Genomic DNA, 24,119 nt, shown 5'->3' on the forward strand with positions numbered 1-24,119 from the left:
AGTAGGACAGGGAGTGGGGCTGAGGAAGAGAAAAATAATGATCAGCCATGAGTGAATGGTGGGGCAGACGTGATAGGCCAAGTGGCCTAATTCCACTCCTATGTCTAACGGTCTCATGGAATCGTCAAGAAGAAAAGAAAAGCTTACAAATAGTTCAGAGAGCTAAGTAATGTTAGAGATCTAGAAGATTATAAGGTTAACAGGAAGGAGCTTAAGAAGAAAATTAGGAGAGCCAGAAGGGGCCATGAAAAGGCCTTGGCAGGCAGGATTAAGGAAAACCCCAAGGCATTCTATGAGTATGTGAAGAGCAAGAGGATAAGACATGACAGAATAGGACCAATCAAGTGTGACAGTGGAAAATGTGTATGGAACCGGAGGAAATAGCAGAGGTACTTAATGAATACTTTACTTCAGTATTCACTGTGGAAAACAATCTTGGTGATTGTAATGATTGAGGGAGTTAGATATGGCCCTTGTGGCTACGGGGATCAGGGGGTATGGAGGGAAGGCTGGGGCAGGGTTCTGAGTTGGATGATCAGCCATGATCATAATAAATGGCGGTGCAGGCTCGAAGGGCCGAATGGCCTACTCCTGCACCTATTTTCTATGTTTCTATGCTTCTATGTAGTGATGATTTGCAGCAGACTAAAAAGCTTGAGCATGTAGATATTAAGAAAGAGGATGTGCTGGAGCTTTTGGAAACCATCAAGTTGGATAAGTCGCCGGGACCGGATGAGATTTACCCCAGGCTACTGTGGGAGGCGAGGGAGGAGATTGCTGAGCCTCTGGCGATGATCTTTGCATCATCAATGGGGACGGGAGAGGTTCCGGAGGATTGGAGGGTTGCAGATGTTGTTCCTTTATTCAAGAAAGGGAGTAGAGATAGCCCAGGAAATTATAGACCAGTGAGTCTTATAAGTTGATGGAGAAGATCCTGAGAGGCAGGATTTATGAACATTTGGAGAGGTATAATATGATTAGAAGTGGTCAGCATGGCTTTGTCAAGGGCATGTCATGCCTTAAGAGCCTGACTGAATTTTTTGAGGATGTGACTAAACACATTGATGAAGGAAGAGCTGTAGATGTAGTGTATATGGATTTCAGCAAGGCATTTCATAAGGTACCCCATGCAAGGTTTATTGAGAAAGTAAGGAGGCATGGGATCCAAGAGGACCTTGCTTTGTGGATCCAGGACTGGCTTGCCCACAGAAGGCAAAGAGTGGCTATGGACGGGTCATATTCTGCACGAAGGTCGGTCACCAGTTGTGTGCCTCAGGGATCTGTTCTGGGACTCTTACTCTTCATGATTTTTATAAGTGACCTGGATAAGGAAGTGGAGGGATGCGTTAGTAAGTTTGCTGATGACACAAAGGTTGGAGGTGTTGTGGATAGTATGGAGGGCTGTCAGAGGTTACAGCGGGACATAGATAGGATGCAAAACTGGGCTGAGCAGCGGCAGGTGGAGTTAAACCCAGATAAGCGTGAAGCGTTTCATTCTGGTAGGTCAAATATGATGGCAGAATATAGTATTAATGGTAAGACTCTTGACAGTGCGGAGGATCAGAGGGATCTTGGGGTCCAAGTCCTCAGGATACTCAAAGCAGCCGTACAGGTTGATTCTGTGGTTAAGAAGGCGTACAGTGTATTGGCACTGTGTATTTGTGTAAATACACTAAATACAGTGTATTTAGGTGCCGAGAGGTAATGTTGCAGCTATATAGGACCCTGGTCAGATCCCACTTAGAGTACTGTGCTCAGTTCTGGTCGCCTCACTACAGGAAGGATGTGAAAACCATAGAAAGGATGCAGAGGAGATTTACAAGGATATTGCCTGCATTGGGGAGCATGCCTTATGAGAATAGGTTGAGTGAACTCGGTCTTTTCTCCTTGGAGTGATGGAGGATGAGAGGTGACCTGATAGAGGTGTACAAGATGATGAGAGGCATTGATCGTGTGGATAGTCAGAAGCTTTTTCCCAGGGTTGAAATGGTTGCCAGAAGAGGACATAGGTTTAAGGTGCTGGGGAGTAGGTACAGAGGAGATGTCAGGGGTAAGTTTTTACTCAGAGAGTGGTGAGTGTGTGGAATGGGCTGCCGGCAAATTTGTGGGCCAAAGGGCCTGTATTGTGCTGTAGGTAGTGGATGATTGCTTATCAGACTGGAGGCCTGTGACTAGTGGTGTGCCTCAAGGATCTGTGCTGGGACCATTGTTGTTTGTTGTCTATATCAATGATCTGGATAATAATGTGGTAAATTGGATCAGCAAGTTTGCTGATGACACTAAGATTGGAGGCGTCGTGGACAGCAAGGAAGGCTTTCAAAACTTGCAGAGGGATCTGGACCAACTAGAAAAATGGGCCAGAAAATGGCAGATGGAATTTGATGTAGACAAGTGTAAGGTGTCGCATTTTGGAAGGACAAATCAAGGTAGGACATACACAGTAAATGGTAGGGCACTGAAGAGTGCAGAGGAACAAAGAGATCTGGGAGTTCAGATACATAATTCCTTGAGAGTGGCGTCACAGATAGACAGGGTTGTAAAGAAGGCTTTTGGCATCCTGGCATTCATAAATCAAAGTATTGAGTATAGGAGTTGGGATGCTATGGGGAGGTTGTTTAAGACATTGGTGAGGCCAAATTTGGAGTATTGTGTACAGTTCTGGTCACCTAACTATAGGAAGGATATCAGTAAGATTGAAAGAATGCAGAGAAGATTTACTAGGATGTTGCCAGGTCTTCAGGAGTTGAGCTACAGGGAAAGACTGAACAGGTTAGGACTTTATTCCTTGGAGCGTAGAAGAATAAGGGGAGATTTGATTGAGGTTTACAAAATTATGAGGGGTATAGATAGAGTAAATGCGAGTAGGCTCTTTCCACTTAGATTAGGAGAGATAAATAGGAGAGGACATGGCTTTAGGGTGAAAGGGGAAAAGTTTAGGGGAACATTAGGGGGAGCTTCTTCACTCAGAAAGTGGTGGGAGTGTGGAATGAGCTGCCATCTGACATTGTAAATGTGGGCTCACTCTTAAGTTTTAAGTATAAATTGGATAGATACATGGATGGGAGAGGTCTGGAGGGTTATGGACTGGGTGCAGGTCAATGGGACTAGCGGAATAAAGTTTTGGCACAGACTAGAAGGGCCAAATGGCCTGTTTTCTGTGTTCTCGGGTTCTAGATTTTCTATGTTTTCTATTTATTTATTGAGATACAGCACAGAATAGGCTCTTCCAGCCCTCTGAGCCACACCATCCAGCAACCTTCCTTTTAACCCTCACATAATCACAGGACAATGTAGGACGAAGAAACTTACAGATGGTGCTGGAATTGAACTCCAAACTCTGGAATGCCCCAAACTGTAATGGTGTTGTGCAAACCACTATGCTACTGTGGCACCCATATAACACTACAACAAAGCACAGTCCCCTCAGCCTACTCCAATATCAATCTAATCCTTCCCTCCCACATTGCTCTCCATTTTCCTATTCTCCATGTGCCTCAATTCTAAAAGTGTCTCAAGTGTCCCTCATATATCTGCCTCTGACAGCACCCCAGGCAGTACTCTCCACACACCCACCACTCTGGGGAAAGAAAAAACTATCTCTGACATCCCTCCTATACTTTCCTCCAAATACTTTAAAATTAACTAGGGGCAAATATCCTGCCAAGGAACTGACGTGAAGCCTGTTATCTCAGGGAACTGGCATGAAGCTTCAAACAGACCTACTTGAGTGAGAGATCTAAACTCGAGCAATAATATTCCTGTGCTGGATGCTTTTCCAACACGTCACTAAATTCCCCAGTATTCAACAACTTTCTATTTATAGAACAGCTGCATATTGTCCTGAAGTAACTGCACTTACGTCTGGCAGAATGATTTCCTTTCAGACATCTAGCACAACACACACATACTTCTGGTAACATTTTAAGGTTAATCCCTTTTACTTTTTCAAGCAACATCTTGTATTTAGTCAATTTTAAAGAAATGTCATTGTCAGCTCAGTTGCATTCCTTCAAGCTCCATTGTCAAAAGTTAACATACAGTTCAGAATCACAGTAAAGCTACAGACACTCAGGACCAGCCACATCAAGCTCAAATTCAAGATAAATTGTCATTCATCCATACACATAAATGCAGCAAAACAAAACAGCCAAGGTACAAAACACAGAACCAAAAGTCATACACAGCACAAGGCACATATACGATAGCAGTAAACGCAAGTCACACGAAAAAATATGATGTAGCCCAAATCCCTCAGTGATATGTTCTGTAGATTGATGGTGCATCGGTGTTGTTGGCAAGAACAGACACACAGCAGTTTGACCATTACGTGATAGTGCAGCCACAGGCGAATGCAATCCAGCTTCTTTTTCATCAAGTGAACAGGGAAGGGCAGCAGCAATGAGAGGGGCGAGTCCCCAAACCATATGGACTTCAACGCATTCGTTGTGCCTCTGATCTCTTCAACACCAAGTTTGCAGTTTTTGACATTACCAATGTCCAACAGGGTCTTGCAATCACAATTAAAACATCCAGAACAAATACTCATTTCTCACGTTACCAGCTTCGCATTTTGAAACTTGCTGCGTCATTTCTAACAGAAACACGGGTTAGAAAGAGCTTGGCCAGTGAGAGGGTGAATGAAGTGACTTGCACAAGTCTTCACTGTGGAAGACACTAGCAATTTGGTGGAAGTTCCAAGTGTTAGGGGTCATGAGGTGTGTGAAGTTACCAGCTGAGGGAGGTGGCAGTTCTCATACCCTGGAAGGGGCAGTTACAGAAGGACTTAGACATATTGGGAGAATGGCAAAGAAATGGCAGATGGAATACAGCATCAGGAAGTACATGGTCATGCATTTTTGTAGAAGAAATAAAAGGGTTGACTATTTTCTAAACGGAGAGACCACACAAAAAAACTGAGGTGCAGAGGGACCATACCCAGAAGATCATAGACCTTAAGACATGGAGCAGAATGAGGCCATTCAGCCCAGAGTCTGTTCTGCTACTCCATCATGGCTGATCCGAGATCCCTTCTCGCTGTATCCTTTGATACCCTGACTGATCAGGAATCTATCAACTTCTGCTTTAAATATACATAGAAACATAGAAAACCTACAGCACAATACAGGCCTTTCGGCCCACAAAGTGCTGAACATGTCCTTACCTTAGAAATTATCTAGGGTTACCCATAGCCCTCTATTGTTCTGAGCTCCATGTACCTGTCCAGGAGTCTCTTAAAAGACCCTATTGTATCCGCCTCCACCACTTTCACCAGAAGCCCATTCCACGCACTCACCACTCTCGGCGTAAAAAACTTACCCCTGACATCTCCTCTGTACCTATTTCCAAGCACCTTAAAACTGTATCCTTTCGTGCTGGCCATTTCAGCCCTGGGAAAAAGCCTCTGACTATCCACATGATCAATACCTCTCATCATCTTATACATCTCTATCAGGTCATCTCTCATCCTCCATCGCACCAAGAGAAAAAGGCCAAGTAAGATGTTGTTGTTGTGACACCATTCAGCCAGATTTTCAATCTCCATCCTGTGGCCCAGTTCACCGACTTGCAGCACTCCTCTGTCTCCTGCAGTCACCTCTCCATTGTCCTAATCTCTGGAGCTTTGCTCCTTAGCCTCTTCCTAAAGGATAGCCAAGTGATCAGATTTATCAAAATATGGCCTCTGTGATCTCGTATGTTGGGATCTCTGGTGCTATAGGTTACAGTACAGTATATACTGATGGTAATAGGCAGGGTTTTCTGTTTGAAGTCCCCAACTATGATTTGAAAATGTGTCAGGATGGACTGATTCTTGCTTGAGGATGATGTCATTCACTATCTCAAGTGTTTGATTATAGTTGGTGGCTGGTTGTATGTAAACTGTGGTCAGGATTGTGGAGAACAATTCCGGACATGCCCTCTTCTCATTGCTACCATCAAGAGGTCCAGGAGCCTGAAGACACACACTCAATATTTCAGAAACAGCTTCTTTCCCTCCTCCATCAGATTTCTGAATGGACGATGAACCCATCAACACTTTTTTTAACTCTCTTTTTGCACTCTTTACTTATCTTTTTAATATATATTTCTGATTGTAATTTATAGATGTTTTTATTATGCATTCCAATGTACCGCTGCAAACCTGAGGCAGGCCAGTATTTAGCTGAAGGGGCCATTGGGTGGAGGAGGACTAATAAATCCCTGGGGCCTAATGAGAATTATCCCAGGTTGCTGTGACAACCAGAAGAGGAGATAATTGTATTTATACACAAATCTCACTGCCGAAGGTGAAGTGACGTCTGATACAAACATTACATTTAAGACATTCTGTACTTAGACAGGCCCTTAAATAGCCAAGGTCTGGAAGGAAATGGTGGACAAATGCGGGCAGTGTGGGGAAGTAAAATTGTTGACATGGAAGTGGCTAGCTGTAAGATCTATTTCTATGTAGTAACTTTCTAAAACTTTCAGATACAGATACAACACAGTAATTGGTCCTTGTAGCCCAGTTACACTCATGTGACCAATTAACTTACAAACCTTTGGAATGTGGGAGGAAACTGGAGCACCCAGAGGAAACCCACACAGTTGCGGGGAGAGTGTACGAACTCCTTATGGACAACAGTGGAACTGCACTGGGTGCTGGTGTGGTAACTAACCATTACCCCAGTATAGTTTTCAGTGTCACTCTTCTCGAATGGGTTTTATTGCAGTAATTACACAGAGTTGATAACACAGCCACAGGCTGACTGATTCAAGCTGGTGTTTACATCCCAAGGACCTATTCCGACTAATTCTCCTATAATCCTATTAACTATTAATTCCACTTCCTTGTCTCATTTTTAATCCTGTTTTAAATAAATCCAAGCTACCCATCATAAACACATCATTGGTCATTCTATCCATTCAATGGGAAATGAGGTTTCTCCCTATTGGGCCCATTAATAACAACCCCATTTCTACAGCTAATTGCTTTGACCTTCAAGTAAGGAGATAGTTTATCTGCATCTGCTTGCAATATCTACTGTGATGGAAATCGGTCAGTGTACACAGTTTAATGTAATGTGATTGAAGTTCAGTTAATGCACAGTTTCATGCAATACCTCTGGTGATGTACCATGAGTTTTTAATCTTACCAGACACAGCAATTTGCTATGCAAGTGAAACATTTTACAGAATATAGTCCAGGATTGAATTAAAAAATACTCTGGTACAGAATTCACATAAAATACCGTAATGCAAGTTCTGATATCATGTCATTTCAAAACTGCAGAATATTAACGTATTGACACATAGCTCAGAGTCGTCCCTTTCAGCCCTTTGAGCCACGCAACCAGCAACCCTGATCTAATCCTTGCCTAATCACGGGACAATTTATAATCATCAACTAACCTACCAACTGGTATCTCTTTGGATTGTGGGAGGAAACCAGAGCACCTGGAGGAAACCCACACAGTTACAGTGAGAACGTACAAACTCCTTACAGACAGCAGCTGGAACTAAACCCGTGTAAAGCGTGCGCTAACCACTACAACAACTTGCCACCCCAATCAGTGGAAACAAGGAACCCCTCTGTCCATTAAATCATTTCACTCAACTCCAGCAGTTATAGAACATAGAACAGTACAGCACAGTACAGGCCCTTCAGCCCACAATGTTGTACCGACCCTCAAACCCTGCCTTCCATATAAGCCCCCACCTTAAATTCCTCCATATACCTGTCTAGTTGTCTCCTAAACTTCACGAGTGTATCTGCCTCCACCACTGATTCAGGCAGTGCATTCCACGCACCAACCACTCTCTGAGTAAAAAACCTTCCTCTAATATCCCCCTTAAACTCCCCACCCCTTATCTCAAAGCCATGTCATCTTGTATTGAGCAGTGGTGCCCTGGGGAAGAGGTGCTGGCTATCCACTCTATCTATTCCTCTTATTATCTTGTACACCTCTATCATGTCTCCTCTCATCCTCCTTCTCTCCAAAGAGTAAAGCCCTAGCTCCCTTAATCTCTGATCATAATGCATACTCTCTAAACCAGGCAGCATCCTGGTAAATCTCCTCTGTACCCTTTCCAATGCTTCCACATCCTTCCTATAGTGAATATAGAAAACCATATGCAAACCATAACACCAGCAACAACAATGCCAAGCACTGAAACAATTCCCAAGGGAACAACAGGAATTCTGCAGATGCTGGAAATTCAAGCAACATACATCAAAGTTGCTGGTGAACGCAGCAGGCCAAGCAGCATCTATAGGAAGAGGCGCAGTCGACGTTTCAGGCCGAGACCCTTCGTCAGGAGGGTCTCGGCCTGAAACGTCGACTGCGCCTCTTCCTATAGATGCTGCTTGGCCTGCTGCGTTCACCAGCAACTTTGATGTATGTTGCTTCAATTCCCAAGGAATCCCATTTGTGTTGCTTCCAAGAATGAACATGATGCAATGCTAATAGTTTGAATTTAGGTTTTGCAGTTCACTGCCCTTCCTTGCAAACAGGGTGTTGGGGGATTGGGCAGGGTGCTGCAAGAATGCAAAAAAAAAGATTACAGGAGAAACATGACTAAAGATGAGCAGGAACTCAAATATATTAAGTCCACAGCAAGGTTCTGTTGAAACAATAGTGGACTCAATAAGATTTGGAGTTAGCTGGTGAATCTTGATTTGGGGTCAGAAGGCACAGGTTTTCGGATGTATTTGAACAAGGGGGGTGGTAACTGAAATGAAGAGGCAGAGGATGGGGTAGTTGGTGCACAAGTGGAGACAGTTTGTAGAGAACTTGAGAGGAAGGATAAGCAGATGATGGAGCAAAGATGCACTCAGCCAGATGGTTTGAGATGTGTCTATTTTACTGCAAGGAGTATCATAAACAAGGAGGATGAACTTAGAGCGTGGATCAATACATGGAACTATGATGTTGTGGCCATTACAGAGACTTGGATGTCTCGGGGCAGGAATGGCTACTGAGTGTGCCAGACTTTAGATGTTTCAAAAACGATACAGACAGAGGCAAAAGAGGTGAGGCATGGCATTGCTAATCAGGGATAGTATCATAGCTGCAGAAAAGGAGGAAATCATGAAGGGATTGTCTACTGAGTCTGTGTGGGTGGAAGTCAGAAACAGGAAAGGGACAATAACTCCACTGGGTGTTTTTATAGATCCCCACTGATCAACAAGGATCAGGTAGGGAAGCAGATTTTGGAAAGGTGCAGTAATGAGAGTTGTTGTGATGGGCGATTTTAACTTTCCTAATATTGACTGGCATATCCTTAGAGCAAGGGGTTTGGATGGGGTGGAGTTTGTTAGGTGCGTTCAGGAAGGTTTCCTAACACAATATGTAGATAAGCCAACTTGAGGAGAGGCTGTACTTGATCTAATATTGGGAAATGAACGTGGTCAGGTGTCAGATCTCTCACTGGGAGAGCATTTAGGAGATAGTGATCATAATTCTATCTCCTTTACCGTAGCGATGGAGAGGGATAGGAGCAGAAAGTTTGAGAAAACATTTAATTGGGGTAGGGGGAAATATGATGCAGAAATGTGGCAAATGTTCAGGGAACATTTTCGTGACATTCTGCATAGGTATGGTCCATTGAGGCAGGGAAAGGATGGCAGAGTTAAAGAACCATGGTGTACAAAGCATGTAGAAAATCTAGTTAAGAAGAAAAGAAAAGCTTACCAAAGGTTCAAGAAACTAGGCACTGTTAGAACCCTAGAAAATTACGAGGTTGCTAAGAAGAAGCTTAAGGATGAAATTAGGAGAGCTCGAAGGGGTCGTGAGAAGGCCTTGATGAGCAGGATTAAGGAAAACCCCAAGGCATTCTACAAGTATGTGAAGAGCAAGGGGATGAGCCGTGTGAGAATAGGACCAATCAGGTGTGATCATGGAAATGTGTGCATGGAGACTGAGGAGGTAGCAGAGGTAAAAAAACATAGAAAGTCTACAGCACATTACAAGCCCTTTGGCCCACAATGTTGTGCTGACTGTGTAACCTACTCTAGAAGCTGCCTAGAATTTCCCTACCACATAGCCCTCTGTTTTTCTAAGCTCCGTGTACCTATCTAAGCGTCTCTGATAAAACCCTATTGTACTCGCCTCTACCACCTTCGCTGGCAGTGCATTCCACGCACCCACCACTCTCTGTGTGAAAAACTTACCTCTGACATCCTTCTTGTATCTACAAACTTCCAAGCACCTTAAAACTATGCCTCCTCGTGTTAGCCATTTCAGCTCTGGGAAAATGCCTCTGGCTATCCACACGATCAATGCCTCTCATCATCTTATACACCTCAATCAGGTCACCTCTCATCCTCTGTTGCTCCAAGGAGAAAAGACCAAGTTCACTTAACCTATTCTCACAAGGCATGCACTTCAATCCAGGCAACATCCTTGTAAATCTCTTCTGCACTCTCTCTATAGTATCCACATCCTTCCTGTAGTGAGGTGACCAGAGCTGAACACAGGACTCCAAGTGGGGTCTAACTGACGTCTTACACAGTTGTAACATAGTTACCAAATACCTTGCTTCAGTATTCACCAGAAAAAAGACCTTGGCAATTGTGGGGATGACTTGCAATGGACTAAAACGCTTGAGCATATAGATATTAAGAAAGAGGACGTGCTGGAGCTTTTGAAAAGCATTAAATTAGATAAGTCACTGGGACTGGATGAGATGTACCTCAGGCTACTGTGGGCGGCGAGGGAGGAGATTGCTGAGCTTCTTGTGATGATCTTTGCATCATCAATAGAGACAGGAGAAATACTGGAGGATTGGAGGGTTGCGGGTGTTGTTCCCTTATTCAAGAAAGGGAGTAGAGATAGCCCAGGAAATTATAGACCAGTGAGTCTGATTTCAGTGGTGTAAGTTGTTGGAGAAGATCCTGAGAGGCAGGATTTATAAGCATTTGGGGAGACATAATCTGATTAGGGATCGTTAGCATGGCTTTGTCAAGGGCAGGTCATACCTTACGAGCCTGATTGAATTCTTTGAGGATGTAACAAAACAAATTGATGAAAATAGAGTAGTGGATGTAGTGTATATGGATTTCAGCAAGTCATTTGATGAGGCTCCCAGACAAGGCTCATTCAGAAAGTAAGGAGGTATGGGATCCAAGGAGACCTTCCTTTGTGGATCCAGTCTTGGCTTGCCCACAGAAGGCAAAGGGTAGTTGTAGACATTTTGTATTCTGTATGGAGGTTGGTGACCAATTGTGTTCTGCAGGGATATGTTCTGGGACCCCTCCTCTTTGTGATTTTTATAAATGACCTGAATGAGGAAGTTGAAGGGTGGGTTATTAAGTTTACTGATGACACAAAAGTTGGGGGTGTTGTGAATAGTCTAGAGGGTTGTCAGCGGTTACAACGGGACATCGATAACATGCAGAACTGGGCTGAGAAGTGGCAGATGGAGTTCAACCCAGAAAAGTGTGAAGTAGTTCATTTTGGTCGGTCAAATTTGAAGACAGAATATAATGTTAACATTAAGACTCTTGGCTGTGTAGAGGATCAGAGAGATCTTGGGGTCCATGTCCGTAGGACACTCAAAGCTGCTGTGCAGGTTGACGTTGTTGTTAAGAAGGCATAAGATGTTCAGGCCTTCATCAACGATGGGATTGAGTTTCAGAGCAGTCTTTTAATAGACTCTTAGATAGGTACATGGAGGTTAGAAAAATAGAGGGTTACGCGATAGGTAAATTCTAGTCAGTTTCTAGAGTAGGTTACATGGTTGGCACAACATTGCTTTCCAAAGGGCCTGTAATGTGCTGTGGATTTTCTATGTTCTATGCTCTAAGATCCAACGATGGACTAAAAGGCTCAGAAGTGGAAGAGGAAAGAGAGACACTTCATAAAAATAGTCATAGAGGAAGTTTCCAATTTGGGACCAGTTGATTTATAATTACGAGGTCGGCATCCACGATTTATCCATAATTGTCTTTAAATATGATATCACAAATGCTTCATAGAACACTACAGCATGGTACAGGCCCTTTGGCCCATGAATTTGTGCCTACATTGTAAGCTACGCTAAGATCAATCTAACCCTTCCCTCCCACGTATCCCTCTGTGCCTATCTAAATTGCAATTCTGAAGGAAGCATGGCAGTGCCTCTACATCCTTCACAGTTCGCAGAGATTCACCATGACATCTGAAACTTCAACAAACTTCTATAGATGTGAATTGAATAATATATTGACTGGCTGCATCACAGTCCAGTATGGAAAGGCCAATGCCCTTGAATGGAAAATTCTACAAAAAGTAGTGGATATGTCCCAGTCCATCACAGCAACTAAAAAATCTATACAGGAACAGATGAAATATGAGAGCAAGCTAGCCAATAAAATAAAGCAGGATACTAAATTTTTTTCATTTATATAAAGAGTATAACTGAGGTGAGAGTTGATATTGGACCACTGGAAAATGATGCTGATGGGTAGTAATCAGTCTTCACAGTGAAAGACACTAGCAGTGTGCCAAAGGTCCGTGAATGTCCATAAGACCATAATACAGAGGAGCAGAAGTCGGCCATTCGGCCCATCGAGTCTGCTCCGCCATTCCATCATGAGCTGATCCATTCTACCCTTTAGTCCCACTCCCCCGTCTTCTCACCATAACCTTTGATGCCCTGGCTACTCAGATACCTATCAATCTCTGCCTTAAATACACCCAATGACTTGGCCTGCACTGCCAACCGTGGCAACAAATTCCATAGATTCACCACTCTCTGGCTAAAAAAATTTCTTCGCATTTCTGTTCTGAATGAGCGCCCTTCAATCCTTAAGTCATGCCCTCTCTACTAGACTCCCCCATCATGGGAAACAACTTTGCCACATCCACTCTGTCCATGCCTTTCAACATTCAAAATGTTTCTATGAGGTCCCCGCTCATTCTTCTAAACTCCAAGGAATATAGTCCAAGAGCGGACAAACATTCCTCATATGTTAACCTTCCCAGTCCCGGAATCATTCTAGTGAATCTTCTCTATACCCCCTCCAACGTCAGCACATCCTTTCTTAAATAAGGAGAACAAAACTGCCCACAGTACTCCAAGTGAGGTCTCACTAGCGCCTTATAGAGCCTCAACATCACATCCCTGCTCCTATACTCTATTCCTCTAGAAATGAATGCCAACATTGCATTCGCCTTCTTCACCACCAACTCAACCTGGAGGTTAACCTTAAGGGTATCAATGTCAGGGAGCGGGAGTGAGTGCCATTGCTAATACAAAGGAAAAAGTGCGAGGCAAACTCAAAGGTCTTAAGGTGGATAAGTCACCTGGACAATGGATACATCCTAGAGTCCTGAGAGCGGTTGTTGAAAGGATAACAACTGCATTGATCATGATCTTTCAAGAATGACTTGATTCTGGCATGGTCCCAGAGAACTGGAAAATTGCAAATGTCTCTCCACTCTTTAAGAAGGGAGGAAGGCAAAAGAGGCTGGGCAAAAGATGAGGCGAGACTTGGCAGGAGCTGGAGACTTGAGGTGAGGCTGGAGGCTTGGCAGGCTCCTCCTGGGCAGGGTGCGGATCACCACCCGACAGAGGCAAGGGACAGGAAGGAACAGAACCAACCCCAGGTAACGGCAAGAAGGCCTGGCTTACCTGGGCGGAGGCAAGGGACAGGAAGGGAGCTAGGTACAGGGTGGCTACAGGACAAGACTGCAGGCGAGACGAGGCGATGGTTTCCAGCAAGACAAGGCAAGGCTTCTGGCAAAGCAAGGTGAGACAAGAACTTCAGGCGAGGCGAGAGTTACCGGCAAGACAAGGCAGGGCTTCAGGAGAGGAAACAGAAGGCAGAGGAAGGGATACAAGGAGTAAGGACAAGAACAATCCAGCAGCCACACCCTGGTGTTTGAAGGTATTTATGCAGCCAGCCCCAATGAGAATCAGCTGCCTCAATTAGCTCAACAAGGACAGAAACAGGGTAGAAATGAAAACCTAGAGCAAGGGTCGATGGACCGGACCGTGAACCGGAATACGGACTTCACGGACTGGACTATGACAGGCTGATGTTAGGCTGTCCTTAAAGAGAGCGAACCCTTGCAAGGTGGAAGGTCCAGATGGAGTACCTGGAAAGGCTCTGAAAACCTGTGCCAACCAACTAGCGGGAGTATTCAAAGACATTTGCAACATCTCACTCCTACAGGCAGAATTTCCCACGTGCTTCAAAAAGGCAACAATTATCCCAGTACCTAAGAAGAATAATGTGGGCTGCCTTAATGACTATCAACAGTGATGAAATGGTTTGAGAGGTAGTCGTGACTAGACTGAAATCCTGCCTCAGCAAGGACCTGGACCCATTGCAATTTGCTTATCGCCACAATAGGTTAACGGCAGATGCAATCTCAATGGCTCTTCACACGGCTTTAGACCATCCAGACAACACGAACACCTGCGTCAGGATGCTGTTCATCGACTATAGCTCAGCATTTAATACCATTATTCCCACAATCCTGATTGAGAAGTTACAGAACCTGGGACTTTGTACTTCCCTCTGCAATTGGATCCTTGACTTCCTAACCGGAAGCCGCAATCTGTGCGGATTGGTGATAACATCTCCTCCTCGCTGACGATCAACACTGGTGCACCTCAGGGGTGTGTGCTTAGCCCGCTGTTCTACTCTCTATATACATATGACTGTGTGGCTAGGCATAGAAACCATAGAAAACTACAGCACAGAAACAGGCCTTTTGGCCCTTCTTGTCTGTGCCGAACCATTTTCTGCCTAGTCCCACTGACCTGCACACGGACCATATCCCTCCATACACCTCCCATCCATGTATCTGTCCAATTTATTGTTAAATGTTAAAAAAGAACCCACATTTACCACCTCATCTGGCAGCTCAGTCCATACTCCCACCACTCTGTGTGAAGAAGCCCCCCCTAAAGTTCCCTTTAAACTTTTCCCCCCTCAGCCTTAACCCATGTCCTCTGGTTTCTTTCTCCCCTTGCCTCAGTGGAAAAAGCCTGCTTGCATTCACTCTATCTATACCCATCATAATTTTATATACCTCTGTCAAATCTCCCCTCATTCTTCTACGCTCCAGGGAATAAAGTCCTAACCTATTCAACCTTTCTCTGCAACTGAGTTTCTTAAGTCCTGGCAACATCCTTGTAAACCTTCTCTGCACTCTTTCAACCTTATTTATATCCTTCCTGTAATTTGGTGACCAAAACTGAACACAATACTCCAGATTCGGCCTCACCAATGCCTTATACAACCTCATCATAACATTCCAGCTCTTATACTCAATACTTTGATTAATAAACGCCAATGTACCAAAAGCTTTCTTTACGACCCTGTCTACCTGTGACACCACTTTTAGGGAATTTTTATATCTGTATTCCCAAATCCCTCTGTTCTACTGCACTCCTCAGTGCCTTACCATTAACCCTGTATGTTCTACCTTGGTTTGTCCTTCCAATGTGCAATACCTCACACTTGTCTGTATTAATCTGCATCTGCCATTTTTCAGCCCATTTTTCCAGCTGGTCCAAGTCCCTCTGCAGGCTCTGAAAACCTTCCTCACTGTCTACTACACCTCCAATCTCTGTATCATCAGCCAATTTGCTGATCCAATTTACCACATTATCATCCAGATCATTGATATAGATGACAAATAACAATGGACCCAGCACTGATCCCTGTGGCACACCACTAGTCACAGGCCTCCACTCAGAGAAGCAATTTTCTACTACCACTCTTTGGCTTCTTCCATTCAGCCAATGTCCAATCCAATTTACCACCTCTCCATGTATACCTAGCGACTGAATTTTCCTAACTAACCTCCCATGCGGGACCTTGTCAAAGGCCTTACTGAAGTCCATGTAGACAACATCCACTGCCTTCCCTTCATCCACTTTCCTGGTAACCTCCTCGAAAAACTCCAATAGATTGGCCAAACATGACCTACCATGCACAAAGCCATGTTGACTCTCCCTAATAAGTCCCTGTCTATCCAAATGCTTGTTGATTCTGTCTCTTAGTACTCCCTACAATAACTTACCTACTACCGATGTTAAATTTACCGGCCTATAATTTCCCGGATTACTTTTCGATCCTTCTTTAAACAACGGAACAACATGAGCCACTCTCCAATCCTCCGGCACCTCACCCGTTGACAGCAACATTTTAAATATTTCTGCCAGGTCCCCCGCAATTTCAACACTAGTCTCCTTCAAGGTCTGAGGGAACACCCTGTCAGGTCCTGGGGATTTATCCACTTTAATTTTTCTCAAGACAGCAAGCACCTCCTCCCTTTCAATCTGTACAGTTTCCATGATCTCACTACTTGATTCCCTTAATTCTATAGACTTCATGCCAGTTTCCTTAGTAAATACAGACGCAAAAAACCTATTTAAGATCTCAACAGGAATTCTGCAGATGCTGGAAATTCAAGCAACATACATCAAAGTTGCTGGTAAACGCAGCAGGCCAAGCAGCATCTGTAGGAAGAGGTGCAGTCGACGTTTCAGGCCGAGACCCTTCGTCAGGAAGATCTCCCCCATTTCCTTTGGTTCCGCACATAGCCGACCACTCTGATCTTCAAGAGGACCAATTTTATCCCTTACAATCCTTTTGCTCTTAATATACCTGTAAAAGCTCTTTGGATTATCCTTCACTTTGACTGCCAAGGCAACCTCATGTCTTCTTTTTGCCCTCCTGATTACCTTCTTAAGTATTTTCTTGCACTTCTTATACTCCTCAAGCACCTGATTTACTCCCTGTTTCCTATACACTTCATACAACTCCCTCTTCTTCTTTATCAGAGTTGCAATATCCCTCGAGAACCAAGGTTCCTTATTCCTATTCACTTTGCCTTTAATCCTGACAGGAATATACAAACTCTGCACTCTCAAAATTTCTCCTTTGAAGGCTTCCCACCTACTGATCACATCTTTGCCAGAGAACAACCTGTCCCAATCCACGCTTTTTAGATCCTTACTCATTTCTACAAATTTGGCCTTCTTCCAGTTCAGAACCTCAACCCTACGACCAGATCTATCCTTGTCCATGATCAAATTGAAACTAATGGTGTTATGATCACTGGAACCAAAGTGCTCCCCTACACAGACTTCCGTCACTTGTCCTAACTCGTTTCCTAACAGGAGATCCAATATTGCATCCCCTCTAGTTGGTCCCTCTATATATTGATTTAGAAAACTTTCCTGAACACATTTTACAAACTCTAAACCATCTAGACCCCTAACAGTATGGGAGTCCCAATCAATATATGGAAAATTAAAATCCCCTACCACCACAACTTTATGTTTCCTGCAGTTGCCTGCTATCTCTCTGCAGATTTGCTCTTCCAAGTCTCGTTGACTATAGGGTGGTCTGTAATACAATCCCACTAATGTGGCCATACCTTTCCTGTTTCTCAGCTCCACCCATAAGAACTCAGTACACAAGCCCTCTAATCTGTCCTGCCTGAGCACTGCTGTAATATTTTCCCTAACGAGCAATGCTACTCCCCCACCTTTCATTCCTCTGCCTCGATCACATCTGAAACATCGGAACCCTGGAATATTAAGCTGCCAGTCCTGCCCCTCCTGTAGCCAAGTTTCACTAATTGCTATAACGTCATAATTCCACGTGTCAATCCACGCCCTCAACTCATCCGCCTTCCCCACAATACTCCTGGCATTGAAATATATACACCTCAGAAGATTTTTACCACCACTCACAACCTTTCTATTTGCTTGAACTTTTAACATCATTTATTTTCACCCCAGCCACACTGTCAGCTCTGGCACTCTGGTTCCCATCCCCCTGCAAATCTAGTTTAAAGCCTCCCCAACAGCACTAACAAACAACCCTGAAAGGATATTGGTCCCCCTGTGGTTCAAGTGTAACCCGTCTCTCTTGTACAGGTCCCACCTGCCCCAGAGGAGGTCCCAATGATCCTGAAATCTGAAACCCTGCCCCCTACACCAGTTCCTCAGCCACTTGTTCATCCCCCAGAGCATCCTATTCCTACCCTCACTGGCACCTAGCACAGGTAGCAATCCTGAGATTACCACCCTCGAGGTCCTGCTTTTCAACTTCCTACCCAGCTCTCTATACTCACTCTCCAGGACCTCCTCACTCTTCCTTGCTATGTCATTGGTACCGATGTGCACCACGACATCTGGCTGGTCACCCTCCCACTTCCGAATGTCATGCAATCGATCAGAGACATCCTTGACCCTGGCACCCTGGAGGCAACAAACCATCCTGGATTCTCTGTCACGACTACAGAACCTCCTATCTGTACCTCTAACTATCGAGTCCCCTATCACTACCGCTCTCCTCTTCTCCTCAAATACCATCTATAAATATGCTGACGATACAACCATTGTTGGTAGAATCTCAGGTGGTGATGAGAGGGCGTACAGGAGTAAGATATGCCAACTAGTGGAATGGTGCCGCAGCAACAACCTGGCACTCAACGTCAGTAAAACAAAAGAGCTGATTGTGGACTTCAGGAAGGGTAAGACGAAGGAACACATACCAATCCTCATAGAGGGATCAGAAGTGGGGAGAGTGAGCAGCTTCAAGTTCCTGGGTGTCAAGATCTCTGAGGATCTAACCTGGTCCCAACATATCGATATAGTTATAAAGAAGGCAAGACAGTGGCTAGACTTTATTAGGAGTTTGGAGAGATTTGGCATGTCAACAAATACACTCAAAAACTTCTATAGTTGTACTGTGGAGAGCATTCTGACAGGCTGCATCACTGTCTGGTATGGAGGGGCTACTGCACAGGACCAAAAGAAGCTGCAGAAGGTTGTAAATTTAGTCAGTTCCATCTTGGGTACCAGCCTACAAAGTACCCAGGACATCTTTAGGGAGCAGTGTCTCAGAAACGCAGCATCCATTATTAAAGACCTCCAGCACCCAGGACATGCCCTTTTCTCACTGTTACCATCAGGTAGGAGCTACAGAAGCCTGAAGGCACACACTCAGTGATTCAGGAACAGATTCTTCCCCTCTGCCATCCGATTCCTAAATGGACATTGAATATTTGGACACTACCTCACTTTTTTTTTGATATACAGTATTTCTGTTTTGCAGGTTTTTTAAATCTATTCTATATGCGTAATTGATTTACTTGTTTATTTATTATTATTATTTCTTTCTCTCTGCTAGATTATGTATTGCATTGAACTGCTGCTGCTAAGTTAACAAATTTCACGTCACATGCTGGTGATAATAAACCTGATTCTGATTCGGGTGCAGCAGGAACAGTCGGTGTTGAGAATAAAGGTATCCGCTGTTGGTGTAGTAATTGCTCAGTACAGAATTTGAGCAAATAAAGCTGCCTTTCAAAGGGGTAATTCACACTACCGCAACATATTCCACACCAGTCCACTCACACCCCACTGCATACTACTGTAACCACCTGTCTCACCAAATCACATCACATTGAACAAGGACAATGCCGAGGACTCTCCTGGCTGCTGCTCTCACCAACGTTCGAGCTGGGGACTGTCACTGTTCGACAGGGAGGCTGTCCCCGCTCCATTCGAGCAGGGAGGCGGCTGTCCCGCAGCGTTTCGGGCGGGGGGGGAATGATTCTGTCCCGCAGCGTTTGAGTTGGGAGGTGGGGAATGATTCTGTCCCGCAGCGTTTGTGTTGGGGGGTGGGGAATGATTCTGTCCCGCAGCGTTTGAGTTGGAGGGGTGGGGAATGATTCTGTCCCGCAGCGTTTGAGTGGGGCGGGCGTGGGGAGCTGCTCCTCTGCCGGGCGGGTGTTGTGGAAAGGGCCTTTCCCCACCCATCGGGCGGGTGAGGGGAAAAGGGCCGTTCCCCACCCCCATCAGGTGGGCGGGAGGGGGTGTTCTGTATTTTTTTCTAAGAACATGAAATCGTGTTTCAGACAGCACGGGCTATGCTGTATAACTGCCTTGTGAATAATTGAGCATGTTTTGTTCTAACCTTTACTGATAAAACTTAATTTTAAAAATTCGGCTGGCAATTTAGCATGGGTGTATAGAAGTTCCGAGAAGATCAGTACTTCAGTACTGAGCACTATGGGTCGTGTAAAAGACGCGACAGTTGGGTAGTGTATTGTCTCCGCAGACGGTTTATTTTCAAATGTAGACGCACGCGATTATTACAAGACGAACCCTGTGGTTGCCACAGGAAACATCTCTCTGTTTCTGCTTGGTTAACGTGCCTGCAATGAAGAGGGAAATTCAAGGAGGATCAGATATCTCGCCCATAAAAATTTTTAAAAGCCCTACAACATTAGAGAGCGTTTCACTTCCCTGCAACAATTAACCAGCCGCCTCAGAAAACCCCTAAATGGGCACGGGATGTACATTAAACTTCAATCATCCTGGTGATGGCTGCAGAATGTTTCATGATATACAGTTGGAGACTGTGGCCTCATTACTTGTAGAATTTTTAGGAGGGTTCCACAGCACGTTATTATTTTGAAGTGTCCATGCAAATAACTCAAATTCAAGTTTAATTGTCGTTCAACTGTACACATGTATACAGCTAAACGAAACAGCATTCCTCAAGGGCCAAACTGTAAAACACAGAGCCAATTGTCACACACAACACATATAGTCCATACAGTCACAAAATAATGTTAGCACAAAGTTCCTGTGTGGCCTAGCCTGTGGACTAATGGTGCATGAGATGTTGTCCTGGATTCTGCAGGAACAAGCAGGCAGCAGTTGCTCATCTTGCTCCGAAGTCAGCCGCAATTGAAGGCAATCCAGCCGGCCTTTCAGCTAGCTGACACTGGACAGCAGCGCCTGGGAGGGAGCTGGCAAGCAGGGGCCAGTTGCCAACCCTGCACGCCGGCCACTGTACATACACGCATGGTGGAAGCTCCATTGTGAAGCAACAACAGGCAAAAGCAAACACGAGAGATTCTGCAGATGCTGGAAATCCAGAGCCCCACACATACATACACACACGCGCGCGCACACACACACACACACACACACACACACACACACACACACATACATGCGCACACACGCGCGCACACACGCACGCACAGTGCTGGAGGAACTCAGCAGGTCAGATAGCATCTATGGAAATGAATAAACATTCGGTGTTTCAGGATGAGGCCCTTCATCAGGTCTGGAATGGAAATAGGAGCAGTCCTTGAACTTCACAAACTTCTCCACTATTCCTCCTGATAATGGGCTGGACGAATGCCAGTGATTACTGACAGAACTGTCAGTTGGTTATTCTGGCCTCACGTGTAAATGGCAAGAGAGCACAATATCTGTCAAATTCCTCCATCAGCAACTTGTGTTGGAGTCCTGTCATGCAGAAGCCACTCAACATTTATTCTGAAACAACTGGTCCTATGTCAGATTACACCTGCTCTCAATGAAACTTATCGAATGGTGAAAGACCTCGAGAGAGTGGATGTGGAGAGGATGATGATGGATCACTCTGTGGATGCAACAGAGAGTTGTTCTACAGAGATATGGATCTGTGACAAAGGATCAGTGTCGATCCCGTTCCACACACAGCTACCATCTGGGACTTCACAGCCCAGTCCTGGTCCCAATTCCTCTCTTCTCCCGTTGCCCACCTCACTATGTCAACCGAGAAACGAGACGAGATGAAGGAAAATCTGCTTTGGCATCATGCCCCTTAATTTAGGAAAAAGAAATGCAGAGACCATAAGACCATGACACAGGAGTGAATTAGGCCATTCAGCCCATCGAGTCTGCCCTGCCATTTCATTACAGCTGATTTATTCTCTCTCTCACCCCATTCTCCTGTCTTTTCTCTGCAACCTTTGATAACCTGACTAATCAAAAACTTATCAACCTCCAGGTTTAAATAAATCCAATGATTTGGCTTCCACAGCCACCTGTGGCAATGAATTCCACAGATTCACCGCTCTCCAGTTAAAGAAATTCCTTCTCATCTCTGTTCTAAATAGATGTCCCTCTATTCTAAGTCTGTGCCCTCTGATCCTAGACTGCCCCACCACAAGAAACATCCACTCCACATCTACTCTATCCAGGCCTTTCAATATCCGATAGGTTTCGTGAGATCCCCTTGCCCTCAGTCATCTAAACTCCAGTGAATACAAGCCCAGAGCTATCAAATGCTCCTCATACGTTAATCCTTAATTTAGGGAACAGAAATCTAACAAACTCAAATTCAGAATGAATCAGCCCTGTGGTGGTTACCATTGGTGGCAGAGGTTCTGGGAATCAATGTCACCAGAGTATGTACTTTCCACCTGACCTCCAATCCATGGGATGAGTATAGGGGTCCTGTGTCACGATCCACAAGACATAGGAGAAGAATTAGGCCATTCAGCCCATCGATTCTGCTCCATCATGGCTGATTTATTGCCCCTCTCAATCTCATTCTCCAGTCTCCTCACGACAATCTTTGACAAGCTGACTAATTCTGTGAAATATTACGAATTCTCGCTGTCATTCTCTCACTCTCTCAAATTGTACACTTCCCAATCCCTGTGGAGCCACAACACATGGACTGACAAACCCAGCAAAACATGCCCAAACATGTGTCAAAAATACTCACATTTGCACATCTGTTGCTTTTGTGGTGATGCAAATGAAATAGTTTCAGGAAATAGCATCATTTACATTTTAATTGCTTGGCCAAGTTTATAAAGTCATTTAAACAGAGCGCTTGTTTTGAACGTGAATTCATAGCAAAATACGTACACTTCAACTTCGCGAGGACTAATTCTGAAATTAGTCTGCGAAACTGAGGACGTGTTTTGGCAAAAATCAGCTAAGCGTTTGAAATTCTCTGCAAAATGTCAGCACTCCGTGGCACAAACTGAAAAATGTATTTTGACTTTTCGTTACTTTAAAGATGCGGTCAGGAATTTGAGACATTTGAAAGGTTATTGTAATTATGTAGAATGAATACAATAAACCCTGTTTACAGTTGGACGAATTTATGAAGTGCAGGACCACACGGTGCAGCCACCGATATCCACAGGCCAGACTCACAATGACATTCAATCTGAGGACTTAACGGTCACAACACCCCTTTACCAAGAGTCAGTCATTATCTGTGTACGTAACTGCAATAAGCCATCGCCCCCGTTTCTATAGTGAACTATCCAATGCTCAGTACGCCTAGATTCGAGATTGTTTAATGTCATTTCCACTACACAAGAGTAAGGAGAAAGAAATATTGTTACTCTGGATCCGATGCAGGACAAAAAATATGTAGATACATAAGAGTTTATATAGTTAAGCACAAGAAACAGTTAATTAAATAACACATGCATGACATGTACTTTGGGGAGGAAAATAAACATTCTCCAAGTTTCCCTATTTATAGGTACATTAGGCTTGGTTACTAAAGTGGATTTTCTCATTGTTTTAAATGAACGGTACACAGGGCAGCAGGGTTACAGTGAGTGACAAGCGAGTCTCAGGAGTCTCTGGTGACAAAGTTAGTCTACTCACACTGTTCGCCGTCCACCTCTGCTCCCTCAGCCGTTTCGCTGCTTTACGCCGTGACTGTAACACTGCAAAAACTCCCCAAATGAATCTGCATTTGTCCCGGGACGGATGTTGCAACTTCTTGTTATCTTTCAAGTGTAGGTGACGTATGGCTCTCCCGCCTCGGCGCGCCCCAGGTCCTAGTGCCTGCCGTAAACTACAGTCTCCTTCGAGAATCAGGTGTAATGTCGTGCCATTTGTTACTTCGCGGCAGCAGTACATAACAATGAAAACTATAAATTACAATATAAAAAAGAAAACTAAATTAAATGAGTAGTGCCAAGAGAGAGGGAAAAAAGAATGAGGTAGTGTGCATTCAGATATCAGATGGCAGAGAGGAAGAAGACGTTTCTGTAAAGTTGACTGTGTGTCTTCAAGCCCCTGTACCTTCTCCTTCACTCAGGAAAAACAAACATTCAAGTTCAAGTTAATAGTCATTCAGCAATACATATGAATACAGCCAAAACAACGACATAGCTTCTGGGCCAAGGTGTAAAACACAGTACCAGTCAACACTAGAGCAGAAAAGCAGACAATCACAAAAAGACTGGACAGGCATGGCCTGCAGATTGGTGGAACATGGGATGTTATCATGAAGCCACATTTCCATAAAAGCAAGCACACAGCAGTTCCTCATCTCATGCCAGTGCAGCTGCAAACGTAGGCAA

The 24,119-nt window shown here is 44.5% G+C and overlaps 1 protein-coding gene across 5 annotated transcripts in view; it reads right to left on the bottom strand.

Moving 5' to 3' along the window:
• tmem71 (transmembrane protein 71) overlaps positions 1 to 23,547 on the bottom strand; it is an 81,785-nt gene extending 58,238 nt beyond the window's left edge. For 3 of the 5 annotated variants that reach the window (XM_063067472.1, XM_063067486.1, XM_063067458.1), the window contains exon 1: positions 23,416 to 23,547. The gene's annotated coding sequence lies outside the window, so the exon portion shown is untranslated. The remainder of the gene's footprint in view (positions 1 to 23,415) is intronic. The other 2 variants (XM_063067465.1, XM_063067478.1) reach the window with 2 other exon arrangements.
• Between the last annotated feature and the right edge of the window lie 572 nt (positions 23,548 to 24,119).

The sequence above is a fragment of the Mobula hypostoma genome, chromosome 1 (assembly GCF_963921235.1).
Source record: "Mobula hypostoma chromosome 1, sMobHyp1.1, whole genome shotgun sequence".
NCBI lineage: Eukaryota > Metazoa > Chordata > Chondrichthyes > Myliobatiformes > Myliobatidae > Mobula > Mobula hypostoma.